General features: G+C 41.1%; 1 protein-coding gene, 1 long non-coding RNA gene and 1 other non-coding gene across 3 annotated transcripts in view; 1 reads left to right on the forward strand and 2 right to left on the reverse strand.

Moving 5' to 3' along the window:
* The window catches only part of LOC132768545 (myosin-3), a 111,720-nt gene that overhangs the window by 46,066 nt on the left and 52,550 nt on the right, over positions 1-13,104 (reverse strand). The gene's annotated exons all lie outside the window — the stretch shown is intronic.
* Positions 3,714-3,877, reverse strand: LOC132769506 (U1 spliceosomal RNA). Its single transcript, XR_009630859.2, has one exon. It is a non-coding gene; the product is annotated as a U1 spliceosomal RNA (small nuclear RNA).
* Positions 9,390-12,538, forward strand: LOC137096073 (uncharacterized). The gene is made up of 3 exons (XR_010909226.1): positions 9,390-9,483; positions 10,010-10,123; positions 11,617-12,538. It is a non-coding gene; the product is annotated as an uncharacterized lncRNA (long non-coding RNA).

The raw sequence follows: 13,104 nt of genomic DNA on the forward strand, positions 1-13,104 counted from the left end.
AAATGTTATTTTTACCAGATCATAAGATGAGTTACTATCCTATTAAAATCTGTTCTACATCTTCTGTACATATACAAACCTTAGTATAAATGGAACCAAATTAAGGCTAAACGGAGGGCTGCACAAACACAACAAGGACCACGTACCAAAAGCACAATAATACCAATTAAACAGCTCAAGGGAAGATCCCAGGGGCTCACATGTCTTTACACTAATGCACAGAGCATGGGAAATAAACAAGACGAACTCCAACTTCTAGCACAACACCACAAATATGATATCATAGCCATCACTGAAACCTGGTGGGATGACTCCTATCGCTGGAATGTAGATATCGAGGGGTATAACCTCTTTCACAGAAACCGAACAAAGGAGAGAGGAGGCGGAGTAGCCTTATATGTCAAAAACTCTTATGCTGCACAAGAAATTCAAGACAGCAATCTGGGAAACCAGCTTGAAATCATCTGGATAAGAATCAAGGGAACTGGGACTCAAAAAGATGTCGTTGTAGGCGTCTACTACAGACCCCCAAGCCAGGAGGAAGATCTTGATGAAGTCTTCTGCCAACAGTTGACCAAACAGGCACAGAAAAGAGATGTAGTAGTCATGGGCGATTTCAACTATCCCGATATTTGCTGGAAAACAAACTCGGCCAAGAGTACAAGGTCCAACAAATTCCTCGCTTGCCTTGCAGACAATTTCATGGTCCAGAAGGTAGAAGAGGCAACAAGGGGATTGGCTACTCTTGATCTCATCCTAACAAATGCGGAGGACCTGATCGATGCGGTCGAAGTGGTAGGATCCTTAGGGGCAAGTGACCATGTGCTCCTGCAATTTGAGGTACAAAGGAAGGCCGAAACTAAGACAAGTCAAACCCGCATTTTGGACTTTAGGAGAGCTGATTTCCAAAAAATGAAGGAAACGCTGAGCAGCATTCCGTGGACACAGATACTAAAAGACAAGGGAGCTACGGATGGATGGGAATTTCTCAAGAGTGAAATACTCAAGGCGCAATTGCAAACCGTGCCAACAAAGAGAAAAAATAGGACAAGTGCAAAGAAGCCAGAATGGATGTCCAAAGAACTTCTAACTGTGCTAAGACACAAAAGAGACATGCACAAGAAGTGGAAAAAGGGAGAAATCACCAAAGAAGAATTCAAACAAATAGCAAACACCTGTAGGGAAAAGGTCCGCAAGGCTAAAGCAAAAAACGAGCTCAGACTTGCCAGGGACATTAAAAACAATAAAAAGGGCTTCTATTCTTATGTCAGTAGAAAAAGGAAAAACAAGGAGGCGATAGGACCTCTTCGAGGAGAAGATGGGGCAATGCTGACAGGGGATAGGGAAAAGGCAGAACTACTTAATGCCTTCTTTGCCTCGGTCTTCTCACAAAAAGAGAGTCTTCAACCTCAGCAAGATGGAGTGGATGAGGGATTGGAGGACATCCAACCCCAAATTGGGAAAGAAGTCGTCCAGGAATACCTGGCCGCTCTTAATGAGTTCAAGTCCCCAGGGCCAGATCAACTACACCCCAGAGTATTGAAGGAACTAGCGGAAGTCATTTCGGAACCATTGGCAACCATCTTTGAGAGTTCTTGGAGAACGGGAGACGTTCCAGCAGATTGGAGGAGGGCCAATGTGGTCCCAATCTTCAAGAAGGGAAAAAAGGACGACCCAAACAACTACCGTCCGGTCAGCCTCACGTCGATACCGGGCAAGATTCTGGAAAAGATTGTTAAGGAAGTGGTCTGCAAACACTTAGAAACAAATGCAGTCATCACTAATAGTCAACATGGATTTATCAAAAACAAGTCATGCCAGACTAATCTGATCTCTTTCTTCGATAGAGCTACAAGCTGGGTAGATGCGGGGAATGCCGTGGATGTAGCGTACCTGGATTTCAGTAAGGCCTTCGACAAGGTCCCCCATGACCTTCTGGCAAGGAAACTAGTCCAATGTGGGCTAGGCAAAACTACGGTGAGGTGGATCTGTAATTGGTTAAGTGGACGAACACAGAGAGTGCTCACTAATGCTTCCTCTTCATCTTGGAAAGAAGTGACGAGCGGAGTGCCGCAGGGTTCCGTCCTGGGCCCGGTCCTGTTCAACATCTTTATTAATGACTTAGATGAAGGGCTAGAAGGCATGATCATCAAGTTTGCAGATGACACCAAATTGGGAGGGATAGCCAATAGTCCAGAGGACAGGAGCAGAATTCAAAACGATCTTGACAGATTAGAGAGATGGGCCAAAACTAACAAAATGAAGTTCAACAGTGACAAATGCAAGATACTCCACTTTGGCAGAAAAAATGAAATGCAAAGATACAGAATGGGGGACGCCTGGCTCGAGAGCAGTACGTGTGAAAAAGATCTTGGAGTCCTCGTGGACAACAAGTTAAACATGAGCCAACAATGTGATGTGGCGGCAAAAAAAGCCAATGGGATTTTGGCCTGCATCAATAGAAGCATAGTGTCTAGATCTAAGGAAGTAATGCTACCCCTCTATTCTGCTTTGGTTAGACCACATCTGGAATATTGTGTCCAATTCTGGGCACCACAATTCAAGAGAGATGTTGACAAGCTGGAAAGTGTCCAGAGGAGGGCGACTAAAATGATCAAGGGTCTGGAGAACAAGCCCTATGAGGAGCGGCTTAGGGAACTGGGCATGTTTAGCCTGAAGAAGAGAAGGCTGAGAGGAGATATGATAGCCATGTATAAATATGTGAGAGGAAGCCACAGGGAGGAGGGAGCAAGCTTGTTTTCTGCTTCCTTGGAGACTAGGACACGGAACAATGGCTTCAAACTACAAGAGAGGAGATTCCATCTGAACATTAGGAAGAACTTCCTGACTGTGAGAGCCGTTCAGCAGTGGAACTCTCTGCCCCAGAGTGTGGTGGAGGCTCCTTCTTTGGAAGCTTTTAAGCAGAGGCTGGATGGCCATTTGTCAGGGGTGATTTGAATGCAATATTCCTGCTTCTTGGCAGGGGGTTGGACTGGATGGCCCATGAGGTCTCTTCCAACTCTATGATTCTATGATTCTATGATTCTATGAAATATGTTTTGACAGAAATATACATTAGCCAAATAAAAGCACCTATGTAAATTTAACATTTTCCATATAATTGCAACAAAGCTAAATAAAAAGTGAAATGCAAACTTGATTGCCTGCAATCATGCTTTAAATTCTGGGAGAAAACATTTAAAGCCCAATTCAAATACAAATAATTGATAAGCTCTGTGGTCAACATAAGTGATGTCTTGCTTTTTTTTTGCTTTTTTGTTTTTCAGTGTTGGTTGAAAAAGAATATAAGGTGGAAAGAACTCGGCCTGCAAATGTAGAGGCCCACCTGATAACCAAATCTCACCAACTGTTTCAAGACAAAGTCTAGACAATATTTTCTTCTTTTTTGAAATTTGCTTTTAATTTATTATTTATTTAGTTAGTTAGTTACAATATTTCTCTCCCGCCTTTCTCACGCCCGAAGGCGACTCAAGGCGGCTTAAAAATTGGCAGCAATTTGATGCCATAACAATCCACAATCTACAATTAAAACAGCATTATAAAATCAATATAAAATCAATACAATATAAAAGCCATTAAAACATATAATAACCATTGTCTTCCTGTTAATCTCACTTTCCAGTAGCATTGTCTAAGCAATTCCATGTTTCAAACTTACATAATTCTATGTTTATCTATTGCACTGCATTTCCAAAAGCTTGTTCAAAGAGCCAGGCTACTCTACCACAAATTATGCAGTGAAGTTTCCCGCATTTGGGGAAATCGCAGGAGTCAGCACACCCGGAGTGTAATGGATGAGCCTCGCCTTGGGAAAACCTCCTTCATGATCAAGGTGTCTTCCCTGCCAGGTGAATGTCTATAACATCATTCTAAGCCATCTATAACTGGACTTTAGATCTCAGAACATCATTCTATCTTTGCTTAGTAATGGATATTAATTTCTCTTAAAATAGCTTTCCAAGCTTTGTGTTGCCAGCTTTATAATTGCAGTAGGAAGGTTTTTCAAAGCTTCAACATAAAGCCACATAATATACTTTGATATGCCGTGAATATCTCCATATTTTATCATCAAATGTGTTAGCTGCAACTATCTGGTTTACTCAGGATCAACCATATATAAGTTGGCTTTATTCAGGCCTACTCTAGCCACTCCCTATTACTTTGATATTCAACTTAGAATAATCATTTGTGATTTAGTATGCATCTCTGTGCAATTTCATAAGTGAAGTTTGATGTCCCAGAGGTTCTGTCATTCGAAAACAGTCACTACTTGTTCAGTTTTTAAAAGCCCACAGCAGATAGAAAGAGGACTGAACAAACAATACTAGTTTGTAACAGGCTGAAAATAGGAAATAAACAAATGCATGCCCTTATTTCCTTTTTCCAGAACAGTAATCCTTTCATGTAAGGTTCTATTGAAAATTACTTAAGAATAGTAATTTAATCCTTTTCTTCAAGTATGTAGGCTACAGTATAGGTAGGAATAAAACTTTAAAAGCAGAAGGATGGGTGGAATCTCTTTCATTATTAGATTTCATTTCCATCACATTTGATCTACTGCAAGGTTTATATATTTTGAAAGGTTCAGTTGTGTCCTCAAACACTGGCTGTTTGGTTTCTTTATCACCACCTACATTACAATTTTTCTCTTTTTTAATTCTTTCTTTTTGAACATATGGGCCACCAAACATATCTAGACTCTATATTTAGTCCCTATCAATATATGCTATGGGGAATCCTTCCAATTACAAGCTTGACATGTGGGTTTTTGAACAGGTGTTGTTTCCTTTTTGTTGTGTGCCTTCAAGTCATTTCCAACCTATGGCAACCCTAAGGCAAATCTATCATAGGATTTTCTTGGCAAATTTTGCAAAGGTTTGCTATTGCCTGCCTTTGAGACTGAGAGGGTAGGATTCACCCAAGGTCAAAAATTGGTTACTCTATCATTCCCAAATGTTACAAATGTCCCCACAAACCATCATTTTAGAAGAATGTTTTGGTTCCCAAAATCTCTAGAAAATGCCCATTCTGGTCACAGCTCTCTTCCTGACATGATAAAAGATTCAATCCTTTAAGGGAAACAATAGGGGCTGAAGAATATGGACCGTACAGAGTCAGATAACTCATTTTATGTGATCAACAAAGATATAGAGTCACAGCCTGTCATAGCTACTAGAAGATAGCATGTGCTCAGAAGTCCTGATAATGTCCAGAGAGCAATGGCCGAGCTGTTCTGCCAAATATTTTAGCAGTTGGTGGATAGCCTGACCTAGGAATACATAAGCTGGTTCCCCCAATTAGCACATTGTGCTTGTGCCTTTGTCTGCTCATTGTTGTAAGGCCAACAAGGATCACAGACTGCATTCTTTGGTTACATTTGCGTTGTGAATTACAGAAAGGCATCCCTGTTGGAATAGATTCTACACAAATGGATAGGGCCCTATCCAGATATAAAGCCATTGGGATTGTTTGAGGATTTTTCTAATGCCTGGCTCTCTATTAAAGACAGACTTATTCACATAACAAGGACGTTTGGCACTCCAGTATTTCACCGCCAACATAATGAAAAGCATCCAGATGATTTCCTCTATGATGTGGGTAAAGCCTGTGAGAATGTTTCCTATCCAAAGCTGGAAAAAGAGGTCCCACTGTAATTGTTTTCACCTCTGAGCCTTGTGAATATTGGTTATTGATGCAATGTTGAAAACAAAACCTTTCTATTATTAAAAACTTCTGTTCTGTTATGGAATTTGCCATTTCTCATTCAGTGTGCTACCTTTAGTGTTTTATATGAATTCTGAATCCAAAGAATTGTGTACTGGTTTTATGTTATTGATCAATATATTAAATCTCTCTATTTTTAGCAGGTTACTTTTTGAATATTAAGTCAAGTTTATTCTGAATTGACCAACCAGACTTTTTTCACATGCAGGCATAGAGCACATTCAAACATAATTAAGATAAAATTGCCATCCCCCTTTTTCCTGATTGAGCAGGTACCCCATTCTGACATCTGCAGAGGTGCCCACAATGGTCAAGTGTTGGGATGGAGCTCCATGGCTGGCTAGGAGGGATGGCAGTGGCAACATGAAAGGGGTGGTGACAAAGTGAAACATATGCATACACCACCACCCCCCCAGAAATCTTGACTGCTGTACTGATCCCAAATGGGGTCCCCTTACCTCAATGTTGGGGTCCCAAAATTTGGCAACAGTAAAAGTTTTCTGAAAGCCACTAATGACCTTGTCACATGACCACTGGAGAGGCTCTGCTTTGTTGAGGGGCATGGGGAACCTGGCTCCAGCTGATAGTGATCAGATGGGGGCAGTGTGGAGTGAGTGGCTTTCCCCCATGGATACCAATGGCTACACATGAGCCCGCACATGTTTTTGTGGCAGCGCTGGCTCAGCCCTCCTTCACCCACAAAGCCGTACCAGCGTTGTTTCATGGGAGCTGGTGGGCTCCATGGGTGACCTGGGCTAACTGTCATTTGCCACCAATTTTAGCCCCATGTGAAAAGGTCCCTAGTGATTGTTTTAGACACGATGATGCCCACTTCTGCTCTAATATTTATACCATATTGAGAACTTTTAGATCATTTGCTGCTCTTTTGTTTTGGGGAATCATTAACATAAGTCTATCATATTAACAATACATCACTCCTTCCATTAGAACTTCAGTGATCATGTACTAACTGATGCATATTTATGTGATTCTAATTGTTTTAAATTAATGTTTAAATGCAATACTTTAACCGAGGTGATTTTAATGCCTTTCAATTTTTTGTACCAACTACTATTTTAGCTGAAGCCAATGTGATGCAGAAGTTTGACTCAAACACTGGAAGACCTGGACTTGAATTCCCACTAGGTGACCTTGGGCAAGCTACACTCTCGCAACCTCAAAAGAAGGCAAAAGCAACCTCCCCCCCCCCCTGAACAAATTACATCAAGAAAATCTGGGATAGGTCAGAAATTATTTTAAGGCAACAATAATAATTTTTTTATCTATTGTGTTTAACATTTATTGCTAGCTAATTTGGATCTCTGGCCTCTGGTAGTCCAGTAATCAGGTAACTCAGAACTGGAAGCAGAAACATTTTTAATGGTTGAGTAGGTAGTAGAATGTGCCATGTACAGATGTTGCTGCCATTCCCACTAGGACCTCATCAGGCAGGGCACTTTTTGGCGGCATGCACCAGTTCCTCTTTACTTTTGCGATTGAGCCCTCTGGCTTCCATCCCATGACGTACAGCTACTTCCGGTGGGGCTCTGTCATAAAAGCAGCAACACAGGAAGCTTCCTGTGTTACATTGGTAACAATGAGGGAAAGCTGAGCAGTGGATGCTTCCTCCTGTGGGATGGGATTTCTTGTAAGTTGGGTGATACGGGTCATGGGACGACGGGTTCACCACCTTCAGATTTGCTGCAATTCTGGCAACCAGTGTGATGTGGTTGTAAGGGTTATATCCCTACAATACACTGAACACAGGGTATGTTTTCCAAATCCTTTTGGGTTGCTGTAGTTTGTGGGAGATTCAACAACAGCCCCTAAAACAGGTTTATCCAAACTCTGTGCTGTTACTAGGGCTCATGGTTGCAATGCTGCCCTTGCTGTCTTGCTCTAAATAGTATGATCAACTCAAGCACATTCATTCGCCAGCTCTTTTTACAGTCCTGTCTCCTCACTTCTGGGTTTTTTTTGGGGGGGGGGGGTTGATGCATAGAAATGTACAACACAAGAAGAAACACTTTTATGCTGATTCAATGAGCACAGGTGCCACCTGGGAATGAAAGATAATGAATACTGACACTTTAATGTCACTTTAGCCACAGAAGAACAAACTTTCTCTTCTCCCTGCCTAGAGGCCCCAAGAAGTACAGTAATTACCCAAGACCTCTGACGATCTCCTGAGTCCTGGCAGTGGCAATCTAAATTCATTATTCCATTCCATTCACCAGATGCTTCTCTCTTTTCCAGCTCCAATGCTTTTTGGGATAAGCCTCACTTGAACTCTTAACGGCCTATAATCCATATCAAGGAAGCACAGGATGTTTCTCTTTTTATCATTGTGTTGGGGCAACTTTGAATAACTGTATGCCAGTGGTTCTCAACCTGTGGGTCCCTGGATGTTTTGGCCTACAACTCCCAGAAACCCTAGCCAGTTTACCAACTGTAAGGATTTCTGAGAGTTGAAGGCCAAAACATCTGGGGACTCACAGGTTGAGAACCACTGTGTTTTCCACATCCTTCAATATGAGGCATAATGGATTGGCATGATGGATACATGACAACAAAATATTCCATATGCTTGTTTTACAGAAGCAGCATCTCTAGTATCATCATGTTAATTTTGTCTATCAAGAATACTGTGGTTTTTGTGATATGGATTCTCCTAGCTCGGCTTAGTTTTACTGGCACGTTAATCTATTAATTTATTGTTATTTTTTATGGATGATGTAGTATAATGTTTTTAAATGACTTTATTGTAAATTGTAATTTTTATTGTAATTATGCTGTTAGCATCCTCTGATGCTCATGTGAGGCCTCGCTGAGTTCCCCTTGTGGGGAGAAGGACGGGATATAAATATATGAAATAAATTCAAAAAAGACAAGACTTTTGAAATGCTTGGGTAAATTTAGTTCTGCTCTCATTGCCTCAGATGAAAGATATACACAATTTGATTAGAATCACATTCATCCCTCTATGTGTAGTTGGACTATAGCTTCCTCACAACCTGCATAGCCCATTATGAGGAATGCCGGAAGGTGCTAAGAATCTATTGTGGGTCTGGAAGACATTGTTCATCTTGATATGAGTGAACATGAAATGAAATTTGTAGGAAGAAGAATTGAAACAACTGTAGAGAAATAAGGTAAATGCCAAAGAAGACAGTCTGCAACTTTAAGGGTTTTGTTCCATCAGAAACATTTGTCATCCTGGTCCCCCACAGATGTGGGTTGGTGTGTGCAATTCAGGGAAATGGAAACAGCAGAGCCTCATGGTTGGCGCCATTCATGCCCTGTGTCTGTGAGAAGCTATCTCACAAATCTGAGATACAGTGATAGCATTTGTGTGTCATCTGGCAAAAGTTCATATTGTTTGTGGTATAGTTTTGAAACTCCAATAAAACAACAGCCCAGATCTTTGACTGAGCTAGGGCATTAATGCATTTCCAGAAACATTCCCTATGGGATTTGCAGCTTGCTGGAGCCGTGCTCAGCCATGTTTTCAGCATTAGTGGAAATGCCTCCAGGGATCAGCCATTCCCAACAGCACATGTGAGGAGGAATGCCTATCCTTGGACTGTGCCTCTCTCCCTGTAACCAGAGAACACCCAGGAATCTTGACGCTTCATAAGCAAATAATACTGGAGCCATACTCTCCTAAACTCACTGTCTCGTCTCTGTACACTTCTATTAGGATTCTTCTTGCAAGCTCAGCACCATGAAAGTTGTAAGGTTAGATTTTCCCCTCCCCTGTATTTCAAAAAGAGCTAGTTCTGTTGGGTCAGGCTAAACAGCTAAAAAGAAATACTCTTTTCTCCTGGATACTGTATTTAGCAAGAATATCTTCATGGAGGTCTTTGGCACTGTGGGGTTGCAAGGAGAATGAGACCTAAGCCATTAAATTGACTAAATGATTGTGAAGTACTGAATAGCACAGTTCCATCATGAGTTTTTCAAGGATCACGATAAAGAGAATCTTGAAAGTAACAACTATCCATTTGTTCATATCAAAGGATGTGAGATATGAATCTAAGCAGGGCAGCTGAAAGTATCATTAAAGTAGGTTGAGGATACTCTACCAATTTTACCACTGACAAGTGTGATCACATCATGGAGGAAAAAGTAGTAAGCAAGCATTATTACGACTCTAGAGCAGCCTATCGAAGACAAAGATGAGTTTGGAGGAACAGGATTATAACAGCAGCATCTCAATTTATTGACCATAGATAAAGGGTTAACAAATGTCTTCTTTCTACAGTATCTCCACCCAGCATCGGGTATTTGGACACAGGGTCTCAAAAGGACAGGATGAAGCACAGACATGCTCACCCCACATACATCAAACAGCTGAAGAGTTCCTGTTACACAGCTGGTGAGTAATCTGACAAGGCTAAAAAGTTCACAGTGGGAGAGGAGAAAAGGACTTATGGCAGAAGGATAGCAAAGGACAGGAGAAGCAGCAGCAGCAACAAAAAACACAGTGTGATAGTCTTAATAGCCATCTTAGGACATGCCGTGTCTTTCCTACCTTTTATTTCACAATGCTACGATCTATATTTCATGATCTAGGCAGGTTGGCTTAACTGTTATCTCTGGATCCAGTTTATTCACTTATACAACATTTGAATGTAACCGTACTTGGAGCTTTTGTCGTACCCAAGTTTCATCATTCATGTTTCAACATATACAGCAGAGCAGCAAATACTTTGAGATCCTTGGGTAAAAGGTAGCTTACAATATAGGATAGTTCTGTGTTATTTGTTTTTGTTTTATTTAGATTCTGCATTTCTTCCATATGGGATCCATGCATTCATTTATTTTTCCAATCTTCCCTTTCAAATACTTCTTCCTTTTTATTTGGGAGAACAAAATATCCAAATATGAATGAGATCTTTCCATGATGGTAGGTCTCCAGTAGCCTGTATCCATTCTAAGAGACTCTCCACTCTGATTCTGCAATGCGACCCTTCTGTTCATGCCACCAATAATGTTATGACTGTCATCAGAACCTCCAGTGCAATTTAGACATTTTTCAAAAAACAAAAACAAAACCCTGTGCTTTATATCTCCTGCAGAGAGACCGATGGACATTAGGATAATTGTTGCACCGCCAGAGTTCCTAGTCTGTGGACTTTATCACACGAAGGAGGTTAAACAGTTCTATCATAAGAGTCCATGCAAATCCTACAGCTAGTCTGCCTCCTTCCTGTGATTAACTTATCAATAACTCCCAATCCTCCATTGCCCCTTGTACAATGGGGCCATTTCATTTCTATGCCAGCACTGAAGTTTTGTCAGGATTTATCTTCTTCTCCCACTCTCCCCTTCACTATTCCTGAGCTGGTAATCTTAAAATTTAATGTCAGGGGAAACCTTTACCTTTTATAATGCTTAACATACTTTTTTTTAGCAGATGGGTAACATCCATATTCAGCCAAAGGTTAGAACAGCAAAGTTATTGGTGTGGTGCCCTTGAAGATTGTGGTGCATTGTGCATTGTATTTTGCATGTTGTTGCTCTTTGTGCATTGATCATATGGCCGTACATGGCTATGCATTTCTTCTTATGCTATCACAAGTCTGCAACAAGGTGGCATGCTGCAACTGAAATGTGCAAAATATTAGGTTACATCTCTTCAATGCAAGATTTTAACCCTAATTTTTGTTGGAAACCATCTGGAAGTATGCAGAGCTCCCCCAGTGATAGGACAATATTGAATAATTCATTATGTAAAGTTTAAACCCGCCAACAAAGAGAAAGGCGGCAATGTCACTTTTTTCTGTTGTAGTTTCTGATTGGTCAGGCTGAGGGGCTGCTCATTTTTGAGGAGTGTCCATTCACTAATTCATAACTTTGTTTTAATAGGAGCAACTCTTGCATGGGACACCAAAATCCATCACTCATTCTGTGCTGTTATAAAAGTAGAGCTGCTCTCTTAGGACTGCTTTGGGTGCATCACATTGACTCTCTCTATTTTTAACCCTTCACCCAGTAATGTTCCATTATGGAGATGAAGGACCCATGTTTTTCTTGAGATCAGTTACCTTCACATCAGCAGTTACCAGCTGGCAAACAGACTGAGTACAGAAATAGAATGTCAATGCTGGGTAACTCTTATCCTCCATGTATGGCAATGAAATTTATTTTCCATCCTGCCCTCCTTAATGTTGCACTTGACCTCGATAATCCAACCCAAGTTGTTCTACCCAAAGGCAGAGCAATCTGAGACTGCCAGCTTTGCAACCCAGAATGACTTTCATATGGAAAGATTCTTTACGGTACGAAGACAACTCTGCCCTTCCCCCAAATACAGATTCAAGAATCAGCAAATAATCATTCAGACAGAATGTCAAATACTCAAAGAGACTGAGTTTATTTCAAGACATTTTGTCTCCAACTCCATATTCCCAAATAGCTGTCATACCATGGTCGAATATTGATGGGATTTTGGTGCTCTAGGTAAGTTCCTAGAGTTTTATGAATGCTATTACTATTTAGTTATTGAAATCATTTTCATTCATATTAGCAATTGGGGGATACCTTCCCTTCTCTTTAGGTATTTATTATTTTAATATTTCACCTTCATCCAGTAACTTCAAGAAACATACGTGGTTCTCCATGGTGACCTCAGAATGTTCACAAAAAGTAGTTTAGTCTGGAAAATATCAACTGTCCTGAGATTTATCATGACTACATGAGAATTTGAACTCAGATCTCTCCAGCCTTAACCTAATGATTGAATGGTACCACTATACTGTAAGGGCCTCATCACAAGAGCAGAGAGAAAGTGGGGGGGGGGGGAGCATGGGACAGCAGAAAGAACTGTCTTGCTCTGTTCCCTCTTGTCAAGATCCATTTTCTGCCATACCACATCCTTTCCCCCTTCAGGTCCATCCTTCTTTCGCGTTCCCCCACTTTGTGCCATTAGAAGTTGAGTATCACCTGGCTCTTCAAAAGTCACACTAGGCTCCATTTCCCTATGCTGCTGAAAAAGAGCCCCACAGAGTTCTGCCGGAAGTTGCCTTGCATCATGTGATGGACTCTGTGGGACTCCATTTCAGCAGCATAGAGAAACAGGGAAAAGATGGAGAGAAGACTGCATCTGATGAGGTTGTAAAACAAGATATGAGCATGGGCCTGTGAACGGAATACTTTCAGGTATCTCTCCTAGGAGGCTGCTCAGTTGCTAAACATCTAAAAAAGGATAAATCTGATTGCACAGCGACTTCAATCTGAATAGTGTTTGAGTGTTGGGCTATGACTCTGAAGATTGGGTTCAAATCTCCAATTGTGTGTGAAAATTCATTGGGTGATCCTGGGCAATTGAAACATCCCCAGCCCTAGAAAATGCTG

This window comes from Anolis sagrei, chromosome 2, assembly GCF_037176765.1.
Source record: "Anolis sagrei isolate rAnoSag1 chromosome 2, rAnoSag1.mat, whole genome shotgun sequence".
NCBI lineage: Eukaryota > Metazoa > Chordata > Lepidosauria > Squamata > Dactyloidae > Anolis > Anolis sagrei.